General features: G+C 47.3%; 1 protein-coding gene across 1 annotated transcript in view; it reads right to left on the reverse strand.

The window, feature by feature from the left end:
* Window positions 1-23,683, reverse strand: part of Parva (parvin alpha) — a 137,266-nt gene that overhangs the window by 49,150 nt on the left and 64,433 nt on the right. The gene's annotated exons all lie outside the window — the stretch shown is intronic.

Consider the following 23,683-nt stretch of genomic DNA (forward strand, 5'->3'; position numbering starts at 1 on the left):
TCCCGGCTACTCTTATGTCACCTTGACACAAGCTAGAGTCATCTGAAAAGGGGGACCCTCAGTTGAGAAACTATCTCCCCAAGATCCAGCTGTAGGGTATTTTCTTAGTGACTGACGTGAGAAGGCTCAGTGCATTATGGGTGGTGCCATCCCTGGGCTGGTGGTCCTAGGTTTTATAAGAAAGCAGGTTGAGGAAATCATGATAAGCAAGCCAGTGAGCAGCACCCCTCCATGGCCTCTGCATCAGCTCCTGTCTTCAGCTGATCTGTTGGAGTTGCTATCCTGACTTCCATGATGAACAGTGGTATAGAAATGTGAGACAGATAAACCCTTTCCTCTCCAAGTTGCTTTGGTCATGTATTTCATCACAGTGATAGAAATGCTAAGCCACTACAGTTGTAGACAAATGCATGCCATTCATGGGATGAGGACAGAAAGAAATCCATAATTGTATGGAGTACATAGGTTTCCTCCCTTCCCCCAGAAGATGGTGGTGACTTGCTCATCCTGAAAGGAGTTTTCTAGATGCCCATGTACAGAGAACAGCACACAAGGATCATCACAGAGTCCCCCAACAAGGAGTGCACGCATTATGATCCAAGAGCCCAGGAAGCCAGGAAGAAAGCCCACAGTCTAGGGCTGTGATGTGATGCTCCAACTTCACTGTCAACTTCACTGGATTTAAAACCAGCATGGAGACACACCTATGGGTTGCTGCCGAGATGGATAGCCTCCTGAACTGTGAGCCAAAATACTTCCTTCCTTGAGTTGCTGCAGTTAGGTATTTTGTCATGACAATGAGAGAGGAGAGCAACCAACACAAAGGCTTAGCGGAAAACAAAGTCCTTGCTTAAGGACTTCCTCCTTGCTTAAGGGACTATTTTCACTTTCTAGGAAAGGCATGGCACTCATGGGTAGATCTCTCACTGAAGGCTCAGTGGTCTGCTCACATCTCCCCCAACCCAAGTTTTATTTTATCTTTTTAGCCCCAATGGCCTTTTTGTGTGTGTATGTGTGCAGAGTTTCTGTAATAGTTTTTTGGTGCAGCGAAAGCAAACTACTAATGGTGGCTTAGAGCCTGAGCTCCAGGTTAGAAGACCACTGTGGGCCTCACTGGGTTAAAGTGGAGACTTAGCAGGGCTGCATGCTTCCTTGGGCCTCTAAGGAAACTCTGTACTCACTTGCCCACTTTCCTTGTCTTTTGGTTCCTTCACGCCATCTCCAAAGCCAGAACTGGGAGGAGGGCTGGATTTTCCTGTTGTATCTCTCTGACCCATGTTTTCCTGTCTCCTTCATCCACTTTCAAGCACCTGTGTGAACACTAGGCCTCCCTGGGTAATCTAGCACAGACTCCCCACCCAAATTCTAACCCAAACCTTTAGTCCCTCTTTTCACGTAAAGCAGTTGTTCAACAGTCTCCTGGGGATCAGGGCCCAGGTAACTCTGAAAAGACCATACTGTCTACAATGGCTTTTTCCATGGGTCAGGAGATTCTTTTCTCCCCATGCCTTTCCTTCCAACATATGGGTTCACATCCCTCCTTGGGAGATTGCCAGAAGAAAACGCAAAACGCTGGTCCTGCCCATCCAGCCCCTCAAACAAGGGAAGCTCTATTACTTTCAACAAGAAATGATACTTGTTTTCACAACTCTCATAGATGAACCAGAAGCCGAGCCTTCGTGACCTTAACATGGTGCCAGAGTCAGATTACAAGCTCCTGCAGTTTATCTAGCTCTTTAGTCACAAAGGTTTCACACTAGGTCTTAGGAAAGACACATACACACACACCACACACACACACACACACACCTGTCCCTTCCCCCTTTCTATACCCCCTCCAAAAAAAAGAAAAGTAGAGGGAAAGTCTGGCACTGTGGTGGGAAGAGATGGAAGGCCCCATAGTCCTGAGTCTTAAAAATTTCCACCAGTTTTTAATTTGGTCAGCTTTATAGCTGCTGCAGAGCTGGAGGGTAGCCAAGCAATGACCCTGGGCACGATTTTATTGTTCTGCCCAGCATGTGGTACAGCTGCCCTCCAATGGCTGACAAGCTTAGAGAGAAAGGGCAGAACTACTGGTTGGCTCCAGGCAGTCCAAAATGTGAATGGAAACATTTGTGGAGGTCTTAAAAGGCATGGGAGTTCAATTTACACAGGATGGGACGGGGGCAGGGGACCAACACGTCGGCAGTAGGCTTTGTTTTTTCCATGCAATGGCCTGTTCCCTCTTCAGACTGAGGACCACACCACTGCCGTAGCTTTGAAGCCTACCTAGGGCTGGTGAAATAGCTAATCAAGTAAAAGTGCTTGCAGCCAATCCCGAGGACCTGAGTTCAGGGACCCACAGGATGGAAGGAGAGAACAACTCCAGCAAGCTGTCCTCTGAGTTCCACACAGGCACGCACAAAAGCATACCCCTCCCCAAACAAACAAAAACCAATTAAAATAGGTTTAAATTTGCTAAAAAGGAAAGAAAGAAAAACAATGGACCACAACCTGCAATTCTGAAAAGAAAATAAGCCCTTTCTCCCCTAAGTGCTTTTGTGAGGTGTTTGAGGAGCAGAAATGAGACTAGGGCAGGAGGCACTGAAGTCTGCTCATTCCTTTCTCCCATCCTCAACTGGCTGTGCACTGATGTGATGCACATTTCTCTAGGAGAGAATGAGCCCTTGGCCTGGAAGCTCACAGCCACACACACCCCAGCTCTAGGGTGCCAAGGCCTGACCTGGAAGAGCTCCAAGTAGTCTGAGACCACTACGGTGTCCAGGAAAGACCAGATGGGGAAGAGGAATGGACAGTAAAGGTGGCATCAGATCTTTTCATGCCCAGAGGTCTGGTTTCTTGTCCATCTCACCCAGCAGTGCGCAATTACACACCTGTGTGCATATCTGAAGAACACCTGTATCCCCCACGATTCCAAAAGGCCCAAGGACTGTCCACCAGCGTTTGCCAGCATCAGACAAACAATGGATGTTTAACACGCATTTACTAAATGAGTGAGCAGGATGGCAATGTGGGCCGTAGGGCTGCTCTCCTCTTCCAGCAGAGACCCGCAGCCAAATAGACAGCTCAACGTTTTATACCGGCAGCAATCCCTCAAAGATACTGGCTTCCAGAAAGCATGGTAAAGGATGAAGGATCACGGCATCCCTGGAGGAGCAGAGGTGGTGATATGTGCTTGTCCAGAACACGGAAGTTCAGGAAATTTGGTGTGAGGCAATTATGCTTATCATCTTAGACCTCCTCGGTGCTAGGTAAGGTCCTGCCCAGACCTGGAAATCCATGGAGCATGGCACCAAAAATGGCACAGGCTGCCAGTCTCTGTACCACAACAGCCATCACAGCTCCCTGGCTATTTATCTTTTTTTGAAACTAACAGCCCATGTTGACAACAAATCTGTACAGAAAAATCTATTAAAAGAAATTGTAGGGAGTCGAGCTGCTCTGTCTGCCGCTCCGCTGATTGCGGGCCCCGCACCTCCCCTGAGCCTGCCTTCCGTACAACCTTCCATTTGATTCAATTCAACGGATAATTATTGGGTCTCAACTCTATGCAAGGCAATGCACTGGGAACCTCATTCCAGGAGCATCTTCCAAACACAGGGCGTGATTGAACTTAGAGACAGAAATGAGCACATACAACAGGAGTTCAGAGCAGCAACGGCCAGGGGATATTACATTACAAAGACCATTTCAAAGGAACTCATGTTGGGCCTGTGTGAGCGAGTGTGGGATAGCAGGCACCTTGCATCTCGTGTCTTAAACACACATTCGGCAGTTGTGGTGAGCAGTGTTCCTGGGCCACAGTGATGATCAATCTTCTCTGCCCACTTGACTAGATTTACCATCACCATATGAGCACATCTCTGGTTGTGTCTGTGACGATATTTCCAAAAAGACATAACAGAAGGCCCACCCTTAACGTGGAGGCACAACCTCATGGACCGGGGCACCAGAACGAACGGAGAGGAGAAACTAAGGTGAGCATCAGCTTTCTTTTCTTTCATGCTTTCTGGCTGGCTGGACTGTGACCAGCTGCCTCAAGCTCCCGTGACACTCTGCCTTCCCTGCAGAAGGGCTGGAGCTCCAGTTGTGAGCCAAAGTACAGTCTTGCTTCCTTAAGATGCCTTTGTCATAGCACACACACTCACCCCCCCCCCCCCACAGCAATTCACATAACCACATGCTAGGTTCTGGAGTGAAGAGAACAAAGAGAAAACTGCCCTCGCTCACATGGAGGTGGGAATTAGAGAGAGCATCTCAAAGGCAGAGGCACCCCAGTGGCTTTGGGAATTCAGCAGGGGCTGGGGGGATGAGATGAGGACAGGCCAGAGGCTGGTCCAACAGTGGGTGTCATCAGAGTGAAGCCAAGGTCACACAAGTCAGAACATGCAATGTGTGGGCTTAACCCTGAAAACAATGTCCAGCCCTTTGATAAGAAAAAAACAAAAACAAACAAACAAAAACAAAAAACCCATTTCACAAGTTTGTAGGGCGACTCTGAAAAGGTTCTCCAGAGGCTAGGGACACGGCTCTATTGGTAAATTTATAGCCACACAAGGATGAGGACCTGAGTTTGATCTCTAGCCTCTACACTCACATGCATTTGCGCGCGCGCGCACACACACACACACACACACACAGAGAGAGAGAGAGAGAGAGAGAGAGGAGCCTCCACAGAGAATCCAGCCATGCAGAAGTAAAGTCTAGGACACAGGCTACCACAATAAGGTTAGCTGGGCTTTGGAGGCAGGCAGACCCTGAAGAATCCTAGTACTGCCTCCTGACTTTCTCCCTTCCTAAAAAGAGAACCGCATTACTTAGCTCACAGGTTAGAAATGAGCAGCAATGACATAATGCATGTAAAATGCCCAGCCCAGCAGAACTTGCCTTCCTGGGCACTCAGTAACTGCTCATTTGCCCTTTCACCACCTCTCCTCAGTGTGTGCCTAGTAATGGGTGACCAGTGGGAGAGACGGGGAACGGGGGGGAGTGTTTGCCAGAGATGATCTAACGGGCTGAGAATGACTGGGAGAGCTATCCGGGCTCTAAAACCAAGTGCGAGGAGACTTTAAGAAACAACCTTGCCCCTTGTCTTGGGTGGACCGTGACAGGACGATGAAAGGATCGGGCGCACCCAAGGCTGCACAAGGCAGACAGACACTTTGGGGCAAGAGGCACGACGGAGTACCCAGACAAGGAGTAAGGGGTCATATGGCGGCTGTGATGCAGTCTAGAGGAAGGATACTCAGGGAGAAGACAGCATGGTGAAGGCAGAGAAGAGACGGCTGAGGTGGCTGTCACGGGAGCTGGTCCTGCCACTAGTTGTGGCAGTGGTTTGGCTGCATTTTTGGAAGTGGAGGAAAATGATATCCCATAGCCATAGCGCGTGGGCTGCGACGTCTCCAGATCAATGCTGTTGGGAGAAGGGGCTGACTCTAGGTCGGAACATCTCCAAGAACATCTTCAGAAGAGCGGAGACATGGGAGGAAGGAGCCTGCGCTATTTGACTTCCGGAAGCCCACCAGCTTCAGAAGGAGCAGTCGGGTTTCGTCTGGCCAAAGGCAGAAAAGTTAGACACCAACTGTTGGTATAATATTCTTGTGGAATGTACCCTTGTTCATTCAAATGCTGATTTCTCTCCCCCACTATCTGGTTTCAATCCATACATTGCATTGTGATGCTTATTCTAAGCATCACCTGTCTCAAGTTTGTGTAAACACGCCACCATTTGTTCTCTATATTGTCAATTAAACAACCAGCCCCAATGCTGAGCAATGGAGAGGATAGGTGGGACATCCTGGTTGGGAGGGGAGAGAGAGGAAGAGGAGGGAAGAGCAGAGAATGGGCAGGAGATGTCTTGGAACCACGTGGAGAAATGGACTAAACCTAAGATATGACTAAAAGCAAGTATAATGGGTGAAATCTGAACGGTAGGAAACTCTGCAGGCTTGGAGGTTTAGGATGGAGAAACTATTGCCCAGCATTGTGCTCTAGGTTAATTAAATAAATCCCAGTCTCTGTGTAGTGATTGGGTATATAGCTGTTTAGGACTAACCGCTGATTAACTAAAAGATACATCTATAGTAAATATTAATAACCCACAACAACCAACAGAGGCAGAGATCGCCACGGACTGAAACATTTCAGCTGCATGGGTTAATAATGGGTTATTATTAATAATTAACAGTAAAGATACTGGGGAGCCAGGGAGGCGGCTTACTCGGGCAAGTGCCTGCTGTAGAAGCAGGGGGACCTGAGTTCCATCTCCAGCACCCCTCGAAAACTCCAGGCGTGGCTAGCTCTGCCATCCCAGTGTGAGGTGGAGACAAGAGGATTTCTGGGGCTCCATGGCCTGCCAGCCCCATGTGCCAGTGAGTCCCAGGTCTCAGTGAGAGACCCTGTCTCAAAAGAAGCACAACGCTGCGGCCTTTCTTCCCAGCTCTGGGTAAATTTATAAACCATCAGCTAATGATGGGTGGTTCAGCTCCCCCAACAGATCAGTTATCTAAATACTAACCACCAATGGCTCCCCACATCACACCAAGAGAGGCAGTGAGGAGGAATGCTTACCCCCCACCCTCCCTCAGGAGACAAGCTATGCTCACCCTCCCCCTGCCCAGCAAGCTTAGGGAAATGCAGGGCCAGAGGAATAGGTTGGGACACCACCATCCAATCAAGCAGGGACCAGACCGTTAAAACTCTACAGGTTTCTCCAGAAAAAAACATTGCAAAGACTCAAAAGAACACAGGCAGGAGTCACCAGTTCCAACACGGGTTTTCTGTGTTGTCTTAAATATAGATTTTAGCATGCTGTAAAAGTAATTACTAAATGATCAAAATTTTTGGAAAATGAAAAGCTGAAAATGTTAAGGAATTGATTTTTTTCCTTATATAATTTTTTAATTTTAAAAAATCTTTCTATAATGAAATTCATTTTTTTGTACTCTGAAATATAACCTTTAAACATTCAAAAACTATACCTAAATAAATGGCAAAATCTTGTCTTTATATATAAGATCTATATATGAAAACATCTTGTGCATTTATTATATATCTGGGATTTAATCCAAACTAACATTCCAGTGGAAATGGGAGATCAGACAAGAAGAACCAAGATCAAGATTGTCTGGGCAGTGGTGGCGTACACCTTTAATCCCTGCACACAGGAGACAGAGGCAGGAGGATCTGTGTGAGTTCGAGGCCAGCCTGGTCTACAGAGTTAGCTCCAAGACAGCCAAGGCCACACAGAGAATCCCCATTTTGAAAAACAAAACAAAACAAAGATCAAGTTTGCTCACTGGTGACTTGACTGAGATTTATTTGGGGATCACAATATTCTTTCTACTTTTGTGTTTACATTGTCAGTTGTTTTTGTTTTTTCATAATTCCAAAATGAAAAAAAAAAAAAAGCTTTGTGTTTTTGAGACAAAAAGTCTTACCATGTAACTGAGGCCAATCTCAGAGTGGCTGCCATTCTTCCACCTCAGATTTCCCAGTGTGAGGATTATACCCATACACCATCTTACTGGGTTGGGTTTTTTGGTGTCAGGTAGGGTAGGGTACTTTTGAATGATGAGCAGAAGTAAGCCAAAAGCTTGTTTTAAAAAAAAATAAGGAGGCAGCCGGGCAGTGGTGGTGTGCTCCTTTAATCCCAGCACTGGGGAAGCAGAGGCAGTTGGATCTCTGAGACCCAGGCCAGCCTGGTCTACAGAGTAAGTTCCAAGACACAGAGAAACTCTACCTTGAAAAATGAAAGAAAGAAAGAGAGGGAAAGAAAGAAGGTAGCAGATGAGAACAAGCCACTTGCCACACCTAAGATAAATAAAGCCAGGCTCAGCATGGGGTCTGGGGTTGGGATCCCCAGGGCTCCTGTAAGGGCCAGCTGGGCACCATGGCTCACCCATAATCCTAGTGCATGAAAGGCAGAGACAGGGGCTTCCTGGAGCAAGCAGTCTTGCTACACTAGACAAACTGGTGAGCTCTGGGTTTAGGTGAGAGACGCTGCCTCAACAGTGAGTTGGCGTGCAATTAGAGAAGACAGCCAGTTGTCTGTGGTTATGCTGTGCGCCCACACATGCACGCACATAACTGAAAAGAAAACCAACGAATGTAGCAAGCAGCAATGGTAATCTTCACATAAAAATGACTTCCCACATGTATAATAAATGCCCATCAATGTCCTTAAGAGAAGCTAAGAAATACATCAAAGGCAATTTAAAAGCTTAAATTACTTTAAGGTTTCTGGATTTATTTACTCTCTCTCTCTCTCTGTGTGTGTGTGTGTGTGTGTGTGTGTGTGTGTGTGCATACATGTTAGAGAGCAACTTGTAGGAGTTGGTTCTCTCCTTCCATCTCGAGGTTCCAGGGGTTAATCTCGGATCATCAAGCTTGGCTGCAAGCCCCTTTACCAGCCAGCCCAACTTATCATCCCAAGTGCAATTTCTATGAAGAAAGAAATTACAAATAACTGGCAAGTGCTTAGGAAATACTCCTCCTCACTGGTCTTTAAGGATCTACACTGCGGGAAACAACAGCAAGGTGCCACCTATCAGTGGTTATGTCTCCCTTCACCACCTTCCTTCCCTTTGTGCCTGGCCCAGGGCCATCTCAAACCCAGGTGTGAACTTAGCTTGCTTAGGGACCTCTGGAACTTAGCTGTGGACTCTATACCTTCCGTCCCCCACTGGTTGGGACTTCCAGCATAAATGGCTTATTGGAAAGACCCTCCAGAGAACCAGGAGGCTCCTCCACATCTTTAAGGGGGCCAGGAGGACCCATTGGGTTTTCATTAACTGTGGTCTTCTAGAGCTTGGATCAGGAAGTTCAAACGGATACAGCCTGTCAAATGTCCTAGGAGGCATTTCAGTCCAGTCATAGACCCCAATGTAAATTTTCAAGCCCTGTTTTATCCAGAGATGGAAGCTGAGTGGAAAATCTTGCCAGCAGCTCTGCACACCCACCAATCAAAACCGCATCGGCACCTGATGGGATTGAACTAACCCATGCCAGGTGGGAGAAGTGGCGGTCACGCTCTTAGGAGTGAGAGCCTTGTGTTCTTCATGCTCCTGCCACCAGAAACAATCAAGATGCCTTCTCTGCCCCAGCTGTGGAGGAGAGCTGTCCGTCAGAGCCTGGGAAAAGCAGTTAGCAGGAGACAGCTCACAGAGGGCACACATTTCTCTGTGCGGTGCAAAAGTCCATGCTTATTTTTGGAACAGAAGACAGCTAAGGGTTCAATTAGGTATCAGTTCCTTGCCTAAGTCCTGCACCCCTTACTCATCTGTCTGTCTCCTTTGCTATGCCTCCACATTATCTCTAACAGCCAGTTTAACCATCTCAGACAGAGCCCTGTGGACATACATGCCTTCAAGAGTGAGAGGGAGTGGTCCTCATCTCAGAAACCCAAATCCTAGGAGCTGGCCAAGGCACACCTGCCAGATCTACCCCCACCTTGGCATGTTCATCTCTATCCCGGTTTGTTCCTACCTTTAGGGCAAAGTGCCCCGCAGCCCATGGTCTAATAATGCAGCCACAATCATCATCTCTTCTGTCTGGCTGCCCTCTCTCTCTCTGTGGGGTCTCCTGCGTCTGCTTTCAGGGCAGTCTTCAGATGTGTGGAGGTCTGCAGAGCTATGGAGAGGATCCTTCCCAGCGTTTCCTGAGGAGGCTGCTGCTTGCCTGGTACAACTCAGAGCACAGCACCGGCTGAGCACAAGTGGCTGCCTATATAATTTAATATGATGCCACTTGAGACTTGTGGATCTGCTGAAGAGCAAGCAGGATCCTGTCTCCTGCCTCTTGGCAACGGGGATGTGGGCTGCCTGTTTGTTTCTGCTCTGTTGGGGTGTATATCTCAAGTGATGGACAGAGACACAGCAGGTACCAGTAGAAGGCTTGTTGCCCTTTTCCAAGGGTCAATGCTGGGAGCCACTTCAAAAAGGCTCTTCTAAAAGGCTCTTAGCTCCTTACAAACTAGAAGTAGTGAGTGTAGGCAGAAGCAAGTGTGAATACATCTGGGTGACCCCAGCCAGCCCTGGACATGCATGTGGCACCCTGAAGTTTTCTTTCAGGAGTTATGTGGGTGCTGCCCTATGAGGAGAAAAAGCTTATGGATGGGACAATGAAGATGACAGAATGCCCATAGACACATTTGTAAGTTCAGATTTGTGTTAAGGAAAAGAATACCCTTTAAATATTTGTCGCTCTGGTTCATGGAGTTTGCTGCCAGCTTGGTTTGATGCAGAGCCTGACCAGGAGAGACAAGCCTGGGACCACTCATCAGCTCCATTTGTAGATGAGGCAGTGACTAGTTCATCTGAGCTCTGATGGCACATCCCTTCGGGGATTCAGGACTTGTTCCCAAGATGCTTGGGCCACAGAGGCAGGGTGCAGCAGAGATAGCGCCACTAAGGTCTATTCTTTGGGGCCCTACAAATGCCCCCCTGCCCTAGGCATGGGACACACTGAGCAAGGGGACAAAAATGGTCTTGCTAGTGAGAGCTAAGAATAGCCTCTGGACAGAAAGAGCTGTCCCCTGAGCCCGGTGGAGGACTCTCCTTTTTTGTAGCATCTGAATCTGAAGGTGGAGGTGTGGACTGTTCTGGAAGATTGTGCCGCAGAGAGTGTGTCTTCTGAGGTCTAGGTACTTTTCCCGCCTAAAGAAAGGAGAAGGTTAGGTCCAAAGGACCTGATTGATACTCAGGCTCCTCCTCTCTGGCAGGTTTGTTGTAGAAGCCGATGGATGAGGGTTTTGTTTTGTTGAGCTGGGGTGGAAGAAGATGGGGGTGACAGGGGGCTATCCCTGGTGGTAATTTCTCCCTTTTGGAACAAGATAGGACTCCCAATCTCCACTGACCTTCTAAAAGCCCTAGAAAGAGAACTCATGATATAGTGTCTATGCCATTCATGAGCAGCTGACAGATGGCATTTTTCATACCTGCCGAATCCATGATCAAAATATCATAAGAAGTCTACTATCCTTCAAACTAAACAGTAGCTAAAAGACCCTACTGATGCAAATTCCCCTAATGGTCTCTAATTAAAAGATTGTGTGACTAGCTTTGAGCTGTGCCCCTTATATATATGATCCCACTTGATCTACAGGATGGTGAAGCTCCAAAACTGAGTTTATATCATCACTACTGCCTAACATGTTAGCATATGGAAGAGACAAACCTAGAGATTGTACTGCAGGACTCAGCTAAAAGGTTCTGATTCACAGCAAAGGAAATTTGATTAAAGCATGTAATATCAATTACTGTCATTCATAATCTTATTAGACTTCCCCAGAAATAATACAGATATCAAAGTCTAGCATTACCTACGTGTTTGATGTAAATAGGATAAAATTATCTAGGTTCTGAAAATATCCAGAGATGAGACAGGGAAAGGAGGGATCTATCTAGTCTTGTGTGGCATCAGATTTCATTAAGCAGGACATGGACATCCGCCTCCCTATGAGAGCAAGTTGTAGAGAGTCAAACTTGTCTGGAAATCTAGGGGCTTACCATGTGTTAAAACCATTCAAAATCCTTCTCGCTTGTTCTGATAAAAGTCCAAGGGAAGATTCAAACATTTAAGAAGGCCCAAACCAGGTTGGAGGGTGGCTAGGACAGTTCTCTCATGGGCAGCTTTGAAGGCCTGTGCATGGGATTCAAGGAATCACAGGAAAACACCCAAGCAATGGAGATATGACACATTGGTGAAGCCACTGCCAGTCCACCACCAGCCCATCTAAGGATGTCTATCTAAGTACCCAAGCATTTCCTTCTCTTCTGTCTCCATCACAGGTGTACACTGTTTTGGGACTGAGGGTGAGTGGGGATTCGCTACCAGCGTAGGAAGGCAGCAAGGCTTCTGCCTTCTGGCATTACAGTGCCGTGGGGGAGACTGCCATGATCTTAAAGGGTACCGGTTCACAAGCCAAGTTTCACCGAGTCCTAGCCTCTGTGCATCTTGATGGATAATAGAATGCATCTATCCCACGAGGTCCCAGCAAAGACAAAAACGACCATGTCCAAAGCTCTTGAATGAACAAAATTGAAAGGGCTGAGGGCTGACGTAGCTGGTACACTGCTTGCCTCTTGAGGAGGACCTGAATTCAGGTCCCCGCCCTACCCCCACACTCAAGCCAGGCACAGTGGCACTCATCTGTAATCCCAATGAGGAGAGGCAGATCCACTGCCCATCATCCAAACTTACCAATGAGCTTCAGGGAGAGATTGTCAGGGCGGAGGGACTGGGGAGGTGTGTCAATGGTTAACGATGCATACTCCTCACACAGGGCACCCGAGTTTGATTCCCAGCACCCACATCAGGAGGCTTACAACCACCCTAACTCTAGTTCCAGGGTTATCTGATGGCTCTGGCCTCTGAGGGCAACTGCATTTGTTTGCATATACCCACATACAGACACACATGGATGCAGGTAATTACAAATAAAATCTTTAAAAAAAATAAAGTGGAGAGAGACTGAGGGTGACACCTGACATTGACCCCTGGCCTTCCCACACTGATGCCACACCTTTACATACACAAACATGCACACACACACATACACAATTTAAAAGATAATGCAAACTCTGCTCTTGCACCATTCTTATTATGAGAAATGTTCTCACCAGCTACTGGTTTGTGTGGCCTAGGGCAAGTTACTTTATTTTGGCTTTCTTGGGTCCTATACTATTTGGTTTTAGTAATATAAGGTAACGGTGACCCCCAATGAGCAAGTGGACATGTAGAAATGTTGGCATATTAGCTGATAATGCTAATTATTAGTTTGCAAAATACCTGGAGAGTCGCCTTGCTGCTAAGGCATCCTGTTGGCACCTGATACGCTTGCAGTCTAGCTGCAAGCTCAGTACAGGCATGACTGACCACTGCCCAGGATGGTCCTTTGCTGCAGGGGGCTGCCTTGTATACTGAGGGATTTTAATAGCATCCCTGGCCTCTCTGACCTGATGCTGTTAACATCCTCTTGCTCTCTCCGGAATGAAGACAAAAGATGTCTCTAGACACTGGCTAATGTCCCCCGCCAAGGGACACACAAATGATCCCTAGAGAGAACAACTGATGTGGCTTCAGGCTTGCTTGAAGAGGAAGAAAGGATAAGGAGACCTAGAGTCTGTGGACTAAGAGCGAATGTGAGTAAGCTGACTGAGCTGTCCACGACACAGCCCGCAAGAGAGGCCCTTCAGCGGCGCTTCCTGGCCAGCGATAATAGACGACCTTTTCCGATAAACACAAAAATCTATTTATTGAGATTTAAAATCTCAAAACAAGTTAAACATCATGACTAAACCCAAATCAGAGTTGTTGAAATCCATGGGGCACCTTTTCTTCCCCTTGTTACACATGGTTCTCCCCTGCATCAATTCTGATAAAGCTGTGTGGCCAAATGTCAGTTCACACTGATTTACATAGCAAGAGAGAGGAGGTGAGGAGAGGAGGTAGGATGGCTCAGTGGGCATCTGAGTGGGGACAGGCACTTGCTGCCAAGCCTGACACCTGAGTTCCAGCCTCAGAACTTATTTGGCAGAGCGAGAGGGCCAACTTCCGCACACGGCTCTCTGATCTCCAAAAGCAGCCTTGGCATCCTGGTGCCCGTGCCACAGAATACACAGAAAAATAAATGAATGCCGAAAATTATTTTCTAAAAGGAAGAAAATGGAAAGGCTCAGTGCTTGAGAGCACTTGTTGCTCTCGCAGAGTACCTGGGTTTGGTTGGTTTCTAGCACCTACAATGGCTCATTATCAGCATCACCAGGGCGTGGTGCCTGTCATCCCAGCATTCAGGAGGTAGAGGCAGGAGGATCAGAAACTCAAAGTCATTCTCAGCCTCAAAGTGGTCTAATCTGGAACACATGAGACCTTGCCTCAAAAAAAAAAATATATATATATATATATATATATATATGTATGTATGTATGTATATAGCCACCACCACCACCACCAAAAATGGCCGTAGGTTAGGTTTTTTTTAATTCACATTTGCATTATAAATGGTCACCATCCATTTCCACTTTTGCTTTAGCAGGTTAGTATTTGAGGTTTTAAAAACACCGCAACGCTCTGTAGTATAGATCGTATTGACTTCCGCCCCAGTGGGAGGGTTGTGAGGTTGGTCAGAGCTGAAGCACTTTAGTAGCCAAGTGTAAACAGTTAGGCTACAGGGCTCCCATGAGACTAGAACGATCCTCATCACCTCTCACGCCAAGGTGCTTCAGCATCGTGGCTGACACTGAGGAAAGACAGTGCCTACAAAACCATGCCGGGGTCAGCTGTCCTTACCAGAGAGGTCTGTATAGAGAAGCAACCCGCACTCCTGAGACCTACTGTCCAGAGCTCTGGGGCCATAACAGCGTTCTTATTTTTCTCCGTTTGGAAAACTTACCCAAGACCAACAATAAAGAGACAGTGGGCGAGAACAGGCAGGATACACTTCATCACAGGAAATGAAAAGATGACAAGGTTTAGCTTCCTACCCGATCCTTATCGCTGGACCAGACTAGCTTCCATGGTCGCAATCCAACTGTGATAGTCTCATGGTGTTTTTGTCACTTAACATTTAAAAACAATCTTTCCACGTGTTTACAAGGCAAGTTCATTTGCTATTTAGTAATAATAAAACATCCACTTTCCCTGGCCTCTTACATACACTTGAGGCACTGGGCATTTGTTGGTCATTTGGGCTGTGTCAGTGTAGATGCAATTAAGGCAGTCAACTTCCCTGTCTGCCTCAAGTATTATTTTCTCAACTCTATTTCCAAAAGTAGAATTGTTGGGTCAGAAAGGGCCATCTTGTGATCTCTTTGCTCCTTGTGACATTGCTCTCTAGGGGGAAAACTTAGAAGATAAGCCTTTTCAAAGCCCGGTGGGTGTTTCCACAAAGCTCTGCCCAGGTTAGGCTTAATGGCTTTTATTCAGTTTTGATAATGTCGACTCCTAACTCTTAATGTGAATTGTTTATAGTTTACATATGTGAACTGTCTGCTCTCACCATTTGGATGTTTGTCCAGTGAAAGAGTGTATGTGTGTGTGTGTGTGTGTGTGTGTGTGTGTGTGTGTGTGTGATATGTATATACATGTAAGTATATGCACATGCGTGTGGAGGCCGGAGGTAGACACTGGTTGTCTTCTTCCATTGCTCTTCACCTTATTTTCTGAGACAGAGTCTCCCACTAAACCTAGCACTCACTGAGTCAGTGACACGGACAGTGGATTGGATCCAGGGGCCTGACCAGCTCCCTTTCTACTCCAGCACTGAGGTCAGAGGTCAGCATCACGCCCAGCTGTGCACATGGACGCTGGAGATCCAGGCTCAGCTCCCTGTGCTTGCATGGCGGGCATTTTATTGACAGAAACACCTCCCTAGCTTCCAGAATGAAGACTTACTTGTGTCCTTTCAGATTTAAAAAAAAAAAAAAAATTCTTCCCTAAGTATGTGGCTATTAGGATTTTGGTTGTCAAGCCTCATTTAACCACTCCCCAGACTATTGCTCCTCCTTCCCCCTTTTGTTTTGTTGATTTTCTTCATATACCAAAAAAGGTGGGGTTTTTTTCCCTCAAAAATATATAATTGAACCCATCAAAGTTGTCACTGATAATTTCTTCAATTGCTTCAATAGTCAGAAAATTGTCTTTCCTCAACAATTGGGATAAATGTACCATTAAAAAAATTAGCTCTTTAAGCCATCTGGCATTTGTTGTGGTATAGGGGATACAGTGACCATATTTTCTGAGTCAAAAATTGGAACATGTGATCTGACAAATGCCAATGTTCTTATGGGTAAAATGGGACAGAATATTTGAAATTGAGACTGTACTGGAAAATTGCAGACATGTGGACCCCATATGTAAGAAACGAGCGGTTATTTTAAAGGTACAGTGCCAGGCCCTGCTCTTCCTAGCTCCCAGCAACATGAAGTAACAGAGATTTTTAGCCTGAGGCCCAGCCTCACCCATAACCCGAGCCCAATCATACTAAGATGGTCAGGGTGCCACTAGGACCCCCCTAAGGTAGGACCCCAGATTGGCTAAATTATAAGAAGCCCCAATTTGCTCTTCCAAGTCATCTCTGCCTTTTTGTCCCTGTTCTCTGCCCAGAAGTGGCTGCACCAAAGGGAGTCATTGCCTTCCACTCTCAGCAGAGCTGGATCAAGGGAAAGAGTCTGAAAACATCCGGGAGGGAGGGGAGAGGGCACTGCCACCAAAAGCCACAGGTCCTGATAGTTGGGGCTCCTCCCCATACAACTGTCCCTTGAACAGTTTGGGTGCCATTTCCACTTTTGCCCTGTCAGGTAGCACCCTCAAGACACAGCATGTTCAACTCACTCTTTTGAAACCAACCTTCGTTAAAACTTTACTCAAGCTCCAAAATCTGATGCCCTAACCTCTCCAGCAGGGATCCTGACTGACAGGTGCCCTCCAGCCTGCCTCAGAGGAGAGACACACATGTGACAACGGGGCAGAATTCCTCAGATTCCATCACTGAGTTGGCCCTGGGTTCACAGTAGTTAAAAGTCTAGTTCCTTCTAGAAACAGAACATGCCCCCAGACTACAGCCTGCTTAATTCTGCCAGCCCCTTTTCTGCGGGGCTCAACCTGCTGGCTGCAGAAATGCTACCCTCTGGATAGAATGGTCCATGCTGCAATCCAGATGCCCACATTGTCTTTATAGCTTGCATTTCCTGTCCTGGCTTTACCCCATCCCTGCTGCTTTCTCTTCCCCAGGCCAGGACTGAGTTCATCTATGTGGCAATAGCCACACAATGGGCTGATTGTCACTAGGCCCAGAAATCAGTCATCACCACCGTCTGAATGGCCTTTTCCTAGTCGCCCCAACCCATCTTCAGTGGCTACCACTTCCTGTGGGTCTTTATGGTGTGCTTTGTCTCTCTACTGACTGAGCAGTCCCAAGCAGCTAAAGCATCCTCTCTGTGAGTAATCCACATCTCTGAATGCCGAATGCCCAGGTTATGGTTGAGTAAACTCCTGTAAATGCGTTGTCAGATATAAATACACATTAATATTCTCAATCCTCTACTGACCAAGAGCCAAAAGTCCAGCTGTCTGTCTTTGATTCTTCCATCTGCACCTGTGTTGAGATGGTTCTACAGGCAAAAGCTGTTGCAGCCAAGCCTGGCAACTTGCATTCAATCCCTGGGACACACGTGGAAGGAGAGAGCTGACTCCCACAAGCTGCCCTCTAACTTTTACATGACTGCCATAGTGTGCATGCTATGTGCAGCCTTCCCATGCCAATTAAAAGGTATTTCGAAGATTTTTAAAAATTTTGTGTGTGTGGGTGCTTTGCCTACAAGTATGTCTGTGTATCACATACATTCAATGCCTGTAGAGGCCAGAAGAGGGCATCACACCCCCTTGAACTAGAGTTAGAGATGGTTGTTAGCTAGCATGTGGGTGCTGGGAGTTGAACCTGGACAGTCTGAAAGAGCTGTCAGCACTCATAACTCCTGTTCCATCTCTCCAGACAGAAAACATAATTTTTAAAAAGTCAAAATATGAAAGTTCAGTTGTTTATCTTTGGCTATTCTATCTGCAGGGGGAAGGGTCACCCAAGTCAGGAGACAGTTGAGGAGAGTTGTTTTTGAGGAGCCACTGAGTCCACTGAATACCTCCATGTAGTTACTATGCCCGATGGGAAAGGTGCCTTTCTGTCACCCAGGGCCAATGCGTGTCTTCTGCTTCCTATCTCCCAAAGCTTCAGGTGCAGACTCTTTCCCACTGTTTATAAGCCTGAATGTGCCCTCCGGTTTCTTGGGACGCTTGGTCTGTAGCCACTCAAAGCTCCCCTTCTGGCCTGTGCTGCTGTGAGTCTACACCGACCTGTACACGTCTGTGCAGTGTTGGCTTTCTTTGCGTGTATGTATAGGTGTACGTACATGCATGCACATATGTCATGTGTGTGTGCAGATGATCCCCGAGGCCTGAATCTGTATCAACCTCGATAACTAGCTATTACAATCTCTGCTGGAAGGACCTAACCAGTGGGATAGCATGTGCTTGTAACCTCAGTGCTGGGGAGGCAGAGGCAGGTGGATTCTGAGGCTTGCTGGCTCCTTGGTGAGATGCAGGCCCATATTTCAAGGAAAATCCAAAGCAGACTGCTCCTGGTAACAACCACTGGAATTATCCTCTGAACTCCACAAGTGTAAAGTGTATCCATACATACACATGCAGGTACCCCTACACACATGAACACATATACACACAAAATACATAAATTAAAAACAACTATTTTAAAATCTGGTTCTAATGTACCAGGCCCACCACTGCCTAGGGCTCCTCACGCATCTCAGCTCTACACACACTAGCAGGGCTGGAGGTGGCGGCAGCAGGGAAGTCTCTCCAGTCCCAAGTCTCTCTGATTTGGTAATGTTAAAATCTTTGAACCTGCCAGGACCTTTCTTCCTGAGGCAACTTTCTCTGCTCCTCTCCATTACCAGACGCCATTTTTTGACTCTGCTATGATCACGCATGTTTTGAAGCTAGGCAGTATATTGTTTAGCAGTTCCACATCTCTGATTTCCCAGAACACTGCGGGCAGAAAGAGTGGATGGCAGGCAGCAGGAGGCAAAAAGCACAGGCGTACCGTTTCTGCGCCATGCCGCCTTGCTCAGAAGATTTGGTCCGTGACCTCTCTGAGTCATGAAACGCTTCTGAAATCCCTCTCTGACCTCTGTCTGCAGGAAACACAGCGTACTCTAGCTTGTATTTTTCTTTTACATTTTTTAACTCAATAGACTCCTTTCCTGATCTTACGCTCAGGACAAATACATACTTACATGCAATAGCTTTTCAGCCTCACGGCATTGATTAACCAACGTCACTCCTTCTGAGCAGGACCTAGAGGCCTCTGACGGCTTATACCCCCCTGTTTTCTATGTAGGTTTGCCAGGTAGCTCTTGGCCCCTTCATTAAATCACGGGATAAGACTCAGGACCACCCATGACCCCACTTGGGTGGTGATCCTTAAGGAATTTCTTTCTTTTCAAGACAGGATTTTAGCCGAGGATGACCTTGAATTTGTGATTCTCCTGCCTCCACCTCCTACATGCTGGAATTGCTGCCTGTTCTGTGGTGCCAGATTACATGTGTGCTAGACAATTACTCTACAACCCTACAGCCATAGCCCAGAGACATGGGTTTTGTTTGCTTGTTAAGTTTTCTGCAAGAGAGTTTAGAGGCAAGGGGCCATGTTCATTATTTTTGGCACGTGAAGCCTGGCAGATGGTCTTATCGGCCAGATCTCTACATGCTCAACTCTTTTGTAGATGGAAACTAAAGAATGGTATTTCAGGAGAGGTCAGGAAGGCAAAGTTTAGAATCCATCTCCCCCCAAGGCGGACGCCTCTGAGCCTTATACTCATTACTATTTGGTCATAAGCAACAGAACCCCCTTCCCCAAGTCCGGTAATTAAAGCAGATTTAAAAAAAAAAAAAAAATACTGTGGTAGGCAGAATCTGAAAATGGCCCCTTACAATTTCCTGCCCTAATCCCAGGGCTGTGACCAGACTGGGCTCCTGTGGCCTGTCGGTGGTAGGTTACTGGGAAAGGAGATTTCACAGATGTAATTAGTTTTGATTTTGAGTTACTCAAAGGAGATTATCTAGGTAAGCCCGACCTAATCACCAAGCAGTTTGCCCCGCAGGCAGTGAAGGAAGTTGGGAGACTCCATGCAGAGCAGAAAACTGTTGCTGCTGCTCAGGGGGTAGGAGCGACCCGTGAAGGGTGGGAAGAGAAGCTGGCCAACACCAGCAAACACATGGGGACCCTGTTCGTAAGACTCCGAGGGACTGAACTGAGCTGACACCTCCAACAAGCTAAGCAGAAGGCTCCTCCCCAGATGCTCATGAAACTGGAAGCAGAAAAGCATGGCCACGGCCACCTGGACTTCTGGCCCACACTGGAGACCACAATTGAGTGTTTTTTAAACAGACACTGAGACAAGTTGGTGGTTAGGGCCCCCAAGGTCTGAAGGAGAGAAGCCCCCAGGAAATAAAACTGTTTTTCTCTCAGGGAATCCTCTTGGCATCTCCCTTAAGTGTGGCCAGCTTCCTCTGAGTTCATATGACTGCACATGGCCGCTGGCTCCACCCCCCGCTATCCCACAGGGTCAGTACCTATCATTTATCAGAGGTCACATTGTGTCTTTATTCAGGTTCCTGAGAGAGGAGCTGGCCACGGGGATTCATTCGTCTACCAAATAGTAATTGAACCACAGAGGCAGTGTGCTGACAATTGTTTTAGATGCTGGTCTAGGCAAAACCACAGACAGGAAAGGTTTTCTTATAGGAAGCTTACACCTGAGCAGAGGAGCCATGGAAAGAAAAAACAAAAACAAAAGAAAACCCCACATGTGTGATACTAGCAGCCACATGTCAGACAGGATGAAGAGCTAAAGGCAATCCAGAAATATATGTGTCAGTGGTAATCATGGGCTTGTGGAGGTGAATCCATGGAAGAAGGATTTGAGTAGAGATTTGAAGAAGAGATGAACCCAGCTCTACAAATATATTCTTCCCTGAAGGAACAGTCATGTCAGCATGACCAGCCAGCATCCAACAGGCAGCACTAACTGGACTCCTCAATGTTACAAAAAAGAAGAAAAAAAATGGAGAAGATATGAAGGGAGGGGGTACCTGGGAGGTGGAAAAAGGCAGTTGGGATGGATATGATCAAGACTCACTGTTTACCTGAGTTAGCTTATCAAACAATAAACGGGAGATATTCTGTTCAAAGAGAAAAAGGAACTGACACCAAGGTTTGGGATGTAACTGTGCTGGTCTTTGTCAAATAAGGTCTCCTAGGTATCTAACCTGTGAACCGTGTGCCGTGTACCCCCAGATAACTATGACTGTGTCCATCACAAAAATCATGACTTTATTTTAAATATTTTAAGGTGTGTGTGTGACAGGTGTGTGTGTAATTAAAAAACAAAACAAAAAAGCCACAACTGCCTAGCCCGAAACATCATGACACAATGTCCAAAGGTTAGATCCAAGCACAGCTCCCCAGGCCTGCTCATGCAACAAGGTTTCCAGGCACCACCACAGCCAAAGCCAGCTGGAGCTGGTTCAATAAGGCCCCAATCGTTTGCAAAGTGGAAGCCTGAAAGCTGAAGTCCTCTGGCCATAACAGGAGCACAGAAGGAATCTAAGAGACAACTAGTGCAGGCCAGAGGAAGAATTTGCAGAACCGGTGCCCAACGTCTGCTCCCATCCCCCACTGGACAAACACACTCATCTCACACCATCAAAGAGACTCTAATCAAGTGACTCTCCATAGGGGCCCTTGGGATCGGAAGGCAGAGTAGCCCCTGCCACAGCCCCACAATCCCTTTCCATCCTAGATTCACTACCATTGTTTTTTATTTTTTAGAGAAAGGGCTTTACCTGGAACTTGTTATGTAGACCACGCTGGCCTTGAGCTCATGGAGTTCTACCTGCCCCTGCCGCCCAAGTGCTGGGATTAAAGCTTGCACTACCACACCGGCCCTAGATTCACTCTTATTTACACATCTTCTTTTTCCTGGCCCACAAGGCCCCAACCCTGCCCTTCCTCCCTTCCCCTTCAGAGCTGCACGCAAAGCAGTGTGGACCCAGAGAAGACATGGCCCCGGGCTCTTCTCACACTACCCCTATCCAGTGAGGGTGGCCGCCGAGACGGTCAGTTCCTTCACTGGCCATCAGATGCTGAACGTGGGACTGCGCTGACAGTGCATCGGAACCTCTGCTGAGACTTAGAAGGCTGCAGGTGAAGGAAGGCAGAGCGGCTTCTGCAACAGAGGGACCCAGAAGTGAGCTCTGCAGGATGGACAGGAGGTTGCCCGGCAGAGGCAGGCAGAGGATGTCCTGCATTCCATTCCTCGCCAGTCCTTTCTCAGAGACCCTGTGCCTTTCATAGTGAATCTTCAGCTTCTCACACCAGAGGACATTATAGCCTAGTACTTTGTAGAAGACGAATAAATTAGTAAGGGATACTGAAAAGAGGGCTGGGGAGACGGCAGTGGGAACAGTGCTTGCGGTGAGAGTTGGGGACCAAAGTTCAGATCCCTAGAACCAGCATAAAACCAGATGCGCCCATCTACCATCCCAGCACTTCGCAGTGGGACGAAGGCCCGGGTCAGCTAGCTCGGAGCACTGGGTGGCAAACAACAAGAGAGTGCCTCAAACAAAGTGGAAGGCGAGGATGTAGGGTGCTCCGACTATGACATTTGGTTGATTGCCAAGCCGGACTCCACTAATCTGGCTGCCTGGGAGGGAGTGCCTCCCTCCCTTGTGGGAGAAAACCAAGGCGAAGGTGCGGGATGCAAGCACAGACCACACACTCGGCTGGTTCAGCAGCTGTGGGCTTGCTGCACGGGTCTTGCCCCTGGGGACAAAGCTAGTGTAGCACTGTGACAACCTGAGCACACCAAGCGGAGTCCACCCGGTGGGGATCCTCACACTGTGCTCGTTTGTCATACTAGGAGTTTCATTTTCATTCTTACAGTCTTCAGTGGAAACTCTGGTCACTTTTAAGTAATTTTTTTTTTTTTTTTTTTTTTTTTGCTTTCATCTTGAATTTATCACCGATATGCTCAATAACTTTTCCCTGTAGGGACAGTCTAACGGCCCCTTCTCTCCTTCCCAGTCTAACCTTGCATTGCTTCAGGTCAGTGTTTTATTCCCGAGGCTCCCTGATGAACATCCTCCTTCTCTCCTCCAATCAATATCTCTCTGGTTTGTTTTGTTGTTGTTTTTGTATTTGTGGACAGAGTCTCACGTAGCCCGCCCACGGGTGAGGATAACCTTGAACTGACTGTCCTGCCTCTACCTTGAACAGCACTGGGGTCACCCGCACACACCACCTCATCTGCTTTTACGTGGTACTGGGATGGAACCCAGGGCCTTGTGTTACAAATGCTAGCAAACACTCTGCCAACTGAGCTCCATCCTTAGTTCTTCAAAATACCTTTTCAATCAGGGAACTTATCTTTTTCCAATCCTGTTTCATCGTGTTCTCATTAAAAAACACTCAATGGCTCCCTGGTGCCTCTGGAATTGATTTGAACTTCCCTGACTACTGTCCACAAAAGCCTGTGTGACTTGTTACTTACTTTATACCACATGACATTTTTATGCCAGGAAGTCTTCCCACCTACCTGAGCCCTGCTGGCCTTCCCATCTCTACAACTCTTACCGCCTAATGCCATGGACACCTTAATGGAAAGTCACTGATGAAGAGCCTCCAAATGCACTGTTGTGGCATTTCAGTGGCCTGAGATCTGGAGCCAGCTCCAGGATTTCTCTCAGCTCTCATACCAGTGCAAACATGCAGTAGTTTTTGGCGAGTTGGCAGATGTAAAGTTTATAGTTAGAAAAATGTCAACATACCAGCCTGATCGCCTAGTAAATTATGTCTCTATCTTCCCATTAGTACGTTATCTCTCGTCCTCGGGAAAGAATAGTACCACTTCACAAGTAATAACGGAGATACAACTGGGAGAAAGCGGTGCTCCCCAAGGACACACCTTGGTGGGAGGAGAGCAGGCTTAAAAGTGGAAGTGAAGACTTCCCAATACCCACAGAGTTTCCATGGCCCAGCGAGCTTGTGGATAGCGGATTCACTCTGGGCTACAGCACACCTGCCTGGCAGGTGAGAATATGGATGTCCAAC

The sequence above is a fragment of the Meriones unguiculatus genome, chromosome 14, assembly GCF_030254825.1.
Source record: "Meriones unguiculatus strain TT.TT164.6M chromosome 14, Bangor_MerUng_6.1, whole genome shotgun sequence".
NCBI lineage: Eukaryota > Metazoa > Chordata > Mammalia > Rodentia > Muridae > Meriones > Meriones unguiculatus.